A 6222-nucleotide genomic window follows, 5' to 3' on the forward strand; every position below is an offset into this window, starting at 1 on the left:
GCATAAAATAAAGATGAGGCTCTTTTTATCCTTTACAAAACGAAAAATGAGTTCTTTTTTATGAACCAAAGGAAGATGAAGTTCTTTTTACCTTTTGTAAATTGAAAATTAAATTTGCTTGTTCTTTTTAAACCCAAATTCGAAGTATTTTGCCTAACTTGCAAGAATGAAAAGTTTGCTTTGTTGTTCTTTTTATCCAACAATGAAGTTCTTTTTAAAACCCAAAGGAAGATGTGGTGAATTTTAAACCCAAAAAACAAGTGAGATCTTTTCAATTTTAAAGAAAGTGAATTCTTTTTATCTAACTAAAATGTTAGAATGAATTAAAATTTCTATTTTAACTTATTCTAAACCTGCAAGAAAATGGTTAGTTACCTGCAAGAAGAAAGTTAGTGAAAACCAGAATCTAAGGTGGGCTTACACAAGCCTAAATTTTCTCCCCTTGGTTATAGTTTTTGCCTTTTCTCTATCAAAATCATGTGCTAGACTGTAGTACATATGCGCTACAAAAATTTACTTATGCGCCAATGAAAGAACCTTATGTGCTACACTAGTTACCAAATGCACTACACTATTGTTCCAATATGTAGAATAAAAACAAGAATGTTATGCACTAACAAAAAGTCTATATGTGCTAAGGAATGGGTCTGATGCACTAAACAGTATACGGAAAATGCTAGTGTTTGCACCAAATGTGCCAATTAAAGGTCCCAACGTGCTAAAATAGCTTTTCCACGTGCTTGCAATCTTGCTCCTGCATAAAAAATGACATGATTTGTGGGTTGGAGCCCCACGATGGGCGCCAAAAATGTGTGCAGGAAATGAGGGTGACATAAACGTGAAAGTCAGTTTCAAAGTGTCCACACACCAATGAGACTCTTGGTGCAAGTTATAGGAGCTATCTGAGATAACTCAACTTCTCAAGGGGTTTCCCATTGTTCTCTATCTCATAGGATTCCTAGGGTCTCACTCTTGCTCTTAGATCACTGAGGAAAGTGGCTTAGGAATGACAACTCCAAGAATGAGTGTTGTTTGTTTATAAGCATGAATGCATTCCTACAACATGTATGATATTGAAACTAGAATGATTTAAACTAATGTATGCGGGAAAAGTGGGCGAATAAAACTTAATATGTGAAAATATTATAGAAAACTAGTCCACACACACACACAGGACTTCTTGATGCAAGCTATGGAGTAACGTAGTGTTACTCAGCTTCCCAAGGAGGGTCCCATGGTTCTCTATCTCACAATGTCCCTCAAACCAACATTTTTGCTCTCAGATCACTGAGCAAAATGGTTTAGGGATGGCAAACATGAGAACGAGAGATGCTTTTGATTGATTTTAGTACGAGATCTGTTGTAAGCTATGTATGATGCTAAAATGCAATAAACTAACTATAAGATGACACGGTTAGTATGAATACTATCCTAGCATACTATATTTAGTCTATAATTGAACTAAAATGATAAAGAAAGTAATCTAAGCATGCATATTAGTCTAATTTATGATCTAAAAGAGGCTAAATGGAGAGCATAAAGATGATGAAAAAGCTTGAAAGACTTTAAGGGTTTTAGTGGTTGAAGGTTGAAAACCTTCAATGGTTATCAAAGACTTTAAGGTTTTTGAGAAGTGACTTCCCTTTGCTTAGGGATGTGACAAAGTTTAGAGGAGGGTTAGGTTAATTAGAAGCGTTTAGAAGATTCTAAAAGGGATTAGGAAGGGGTTTGGGATTTTGCAAGTGGATGGAGGGATAATAGGATTTAATTGAAATAAAGAATTTCATTCAATTTGGTTGCAATTTGGAGAAATTAAATAAATTAGATTTATTCAATTTAGGATAACTATTTAATTAAATTTGAATTTAATTAAAAGTGGATAGGGGGGATTTAATTGAATAAAATGATTTATTCATTAAATGGTATAGTGAATTTTATTTAAATAAATTGAATAATTTATTTAATAAAATAGAAGAATGCGGATAATTTAATTAAATTGGATTTAATCAAATAGAGAAATGAACATAAAATATTCATTTAGGAATATGGTCATTTTTATACGTCTACATTTTGCCCCTCTTTGAAGTGACGTGTGTGCACATGTTATTTCAAAGAAAATGATGCTTTATCGTGATTTATGATCAAATGCAATTTTTGTTGTGTCGCTCTTTTGATTTGTCAGTCGTGCCCCAGATTTGATGTGATGCCCCAGATTCGAGATTTGATGGTGATGCCCCCTCGGGAGATGAATCAATATTTTTTGGAAAATTTTTGATTTAAATTGATGAAGTTCGTATGATGTGTAGGATTCTGTGCTTGTAGAAAGTGTGTAAATTGATTCATCTCCCGATAAGATACAACTGTTTTGGTATAGGTGAGACCGCGACCATATTACAGGTCCAATTGGCTAACCCTAATTTCATTTTCCTCTTATAAAAGGGGAAAAGGGGTTGATTTAAATTCATTTGTGCTTTATTGACTTTGAAGAAAAGAGAATTTGCTCTGGAGAGAAAAATGCCTATTCCTTATCACAGACACCGTTTCAAGCACGTTCGGAGGTACCGGAGACCAGTAGCGCGTGGACCACTAGTAAGTCAACATTTTTGACCCCTTTTGGATTTTTCATTTTGTTGTTTTCAGGTGTTTTTTGATTTTTAAACTTCGGGTTTTTCGGTTTAGCGCGTCTAAAGCGTAATTTAGCGCATACGAAGCATAGAGTAGCGCATCTAGGTCAATTGTAGGGTTTGCGTCCGAAAATGTTTTGCTAGTGCATAGGACATTTAGTTTAGCGTGTGCACATAGAACAGCGCATGCAAAGGCTCGGGTAGCACGTCAGAGAAATAGGGTAGCGCGTAGGTATGACCTAGTGCATAGGAGCCACCGGGGTTCGCATTGGAAAGGGGGTTTAGTGCGTAGGACTAACCTAGCGCATAGGGCTAGAAGGGTAGCGCTTAGGAAGAGTAGATTAGCGCGTAGATATGTTCTAGCGCATAAGAGAAATAGGTTAGCGCGTAGGAAGAAAAAAGTAGCACGTAGACAGAATTTAGCGCATAGGGCAGATAGGTTAGCGCGTAGGACAAGCAGCCTAGCGTGTGGGTTTGTTTTAGCGTAGTGAAGGTCTGTTTTAGCGCATCCAAGAAAAATTTGCAGTTTTGGCCGAGGTTGAAAAGTTGTGGTTTTGTGTGCCTGTCGCATTGTGATGTATCTATCCAAGATGAGTATTTGTATAACTTGTTTTGATGTGCAACTTTTCAAGTTATTTATAGATTATCAAGTTGTTGTTTTGATCAGAATATGATGTATTTGCATTTGTCTGTTTCAAGTTCAATGTGTATGAAAGCCTGAGTTGTTTTACAAGCCGATATGGGTTGGAAACTTGAGTTGTTTTACAAGTTTTGATATAGGTGGGACACTTGAGTTGTTTTACAAGTTTATGTGATTTTGGTACTTGAGTTGTTTTACAAGTTTTGATATGGTTTTTGAAGAACTTGAGTTGTGTTACAAGTTGATATGAAATGATAGGATGTTGAACTTTGATTGTAGATGAGCAAATTGTTTCATGTTTTTGATGTAGGTTTTATTTTGATATCTTTGTGTTGATGTGGAAACTGATATTGGATTTGTTTTTGACTGTCGACAGGAGCGTTTGGGTATTGTACAGTCGAGGGAGAGATTCCCGAGACCATGGACACTAATACCACGTCTGTCATAGGAAGACTTGGATATTATAGAGAGATGTGGATTGACCTCGCTTCTGGATATGCCTCGGTTCACTGTGAATCGGGGACTTTTTACAGCATTGGCAGAGAGGTGGCATAGCGACACAAACACCTTTCATTTTGCCACTCGAGAGATGACAGTGACACCGGAGGATTGCTACCGGATTTTGCGCATTCCTATGGTAGGGGCACTGCTACCCTACGAGCAGTCAGAGGAGGGCGGCACAGAGGCACTGCGCCATATATTTCATGATGAGAGTGTCTGTGGCTATGAGATCCCCTGTCAGGAGTTTTTGGATCTGGATTATGCACCGCTGCCATCTGTATTGGCAGGATTCATTGGGGGATTCCTTTGTCCTGATCGCAGGTCAAAGGGATTTTCAGTAGGATGGGGGCTGGTCCTGGAGTAGATGGTTACACAGGGTCAGAGATTTGCATGGGGGTCAGCGATGTTGGCCCATCTTTACAGGAGCCTGCATGAGGTAGTATACCTCGGTTATGGGAGCTTATCAGCGGGTGTGACCCTATTACAGGTATGGTGTTGGGAGCACATCCCAGTAGCGAGGCCAGTGGCAGATAGAGATAGGCGCGTAGGTGCTGCATACGCCTATGGATACAGAGGCCTAGTTGTCCAGCGTAAGCTGGGCAAACTAGAGCACTGGAGGAGAGTTTTTGATGACATAGATACGATCACTTGGAGACCATATACAGGTTGCAAGGTGTGGGCAGAGGATGGGATAGAGATGTCGTTCATTTTCATGATGAGGTATCTGATTGGGAGGACTCCATTCATCATTGAGCGGTTTTTGGTGACCCGAGTTTTGCGGTAGTTCGGGAGGCAGCAGGGGATTCCACAGGGAGCATGCTTGTATGCACAGCGGTAGCAGGATGTGGCCGATTGGGGGCCGACTATTGATAGTGCCATGGCCATAGAGGAGTTTATAGGGTTAGCTGGACAGGTCTGGGACTATGCCCCAGAGATACAGGATGCCGGGATGACAGAGGAGTTCGCCTGTTTGTTTACTGCGCGAGCAGTGGCGAGGATCTCAGATCCCAAGGAGATGAGGCCAGCATTTGATTCGGATGGAGAGGAGGGGAGAGATGATGGAGATGACGGAGATGATGGAGATGATGGAGGGGGTAGAGGAGCCAGGGGGAGGCAGGGTGGCAGAGGTGTGTAGAGAGCGGTACGGTAGGGTAGGATTGAGAGGGGGAGAGGAGGATTGGCCATGGGAGCTGGGAGAGAGGGGAGAGTGACAGAGGTTTTGGCGGTAGTGGGGGGTGAGGAGGAGATGGTGAGACTAGCTCAGAGGAGGAGGGTAGATATACTCCCACCTCCAGTATCGAGGATAGGGCGAGTGGGAGGGGTTCCTCCAGCACAGGGACCATTGTGGGTTCGAGTGCCGGGTCATGTAGAAGATGCACAGATCCGGACCCTATAGATTACTGTGCAGCAGCTAAAGGCACAGATTTTGACCTATCAGCGGTAGATTTCGCAGTTGACCTTTGAGAGAGATACGGAGATAGAGTGGCGGGGTTGAGCAGAGGAGGCTTTAGCGACTGTGCAGAGAGCAGCGGTGGGTGGTCCTTTGAGAGACATCCTGAGAGAGCTGACATGGAGAGTACAGGAGGTTGAGTATTATAGGCGGCATTATGAGGCTACAGTACCCAGAGAGTGATGAGTGGAGAGCTTTGCACAGTCGAGATCAAGTTGATCTCGAACTGCGGGGACATGATCGGAGAGCCGAGGAGTGACTAGGCCGGCGAGATAGGACCCTCCTGTAAATCTAGGGGCGAGTGTATTGGGAGCTAGACAAGATCCTCCTGGAGATCCAGGGGCAAGTGCATCTGGAGCTAGACCATCTCCATCAGGGGATAGTCATACTTGAGAGACAGTGTCTCTGTTGTATTTTTTGATCTTTTGTATACTGTGTACTGGACATAGTGTTGAGGCACTTTTTGTAGATTTGGATCATTTTTGAGATATATGGATGGCACCATTTTTGATCATGTGATGTGTAGATGGATGCATGTTTATGTGTGCTAGTTCTTTATCATATGATGATGTAATGTTTACATAGATGATGTAATGTATGATGCAGGATGTATGCTTTGATATGCTGTGAGATGTATCTTGAAAATGAGATGTATGATTTAATATGCGACTAATTGTAAGATGATATGATGTAAAAAAATGATGTAATAATGATGCAAAATGATATGTAATGAATGATATAAGAATGATATGTAACTAATTGTAAAATGAAATGCAACTAATTGTAAATGATATACAACTATGTTTTTGGTAGCATCCTCATTCTGCATGTGCCATCCGATATAACCATTTATTTGCTTTCTTTGTAAATATCATCATGGAGCATTTATTGATTTTTGGGTATGTTGAAAATTTATACAAGCATAATGGTATAATTGAACCATAATGACCTGAGAAAAATTTACATGATATTTAATTTTGCAAGATAGCACAAGCGTCAAGGTATAA

The sequence above is a fragment of the Cryptomeria japonica genome, chromosome 5, assembly GCF_030272615.1.
Source record: "Cryptomeria japonica chromosome 5, Sugi_1.0, whole genome shotgun sequence".
NCBI lineage: Eukaryota > Viridiplantae > Streptophyta > Pinopsida > Cupressales > Cupressaceae > Cryptomeria > Cryptomeria japonica.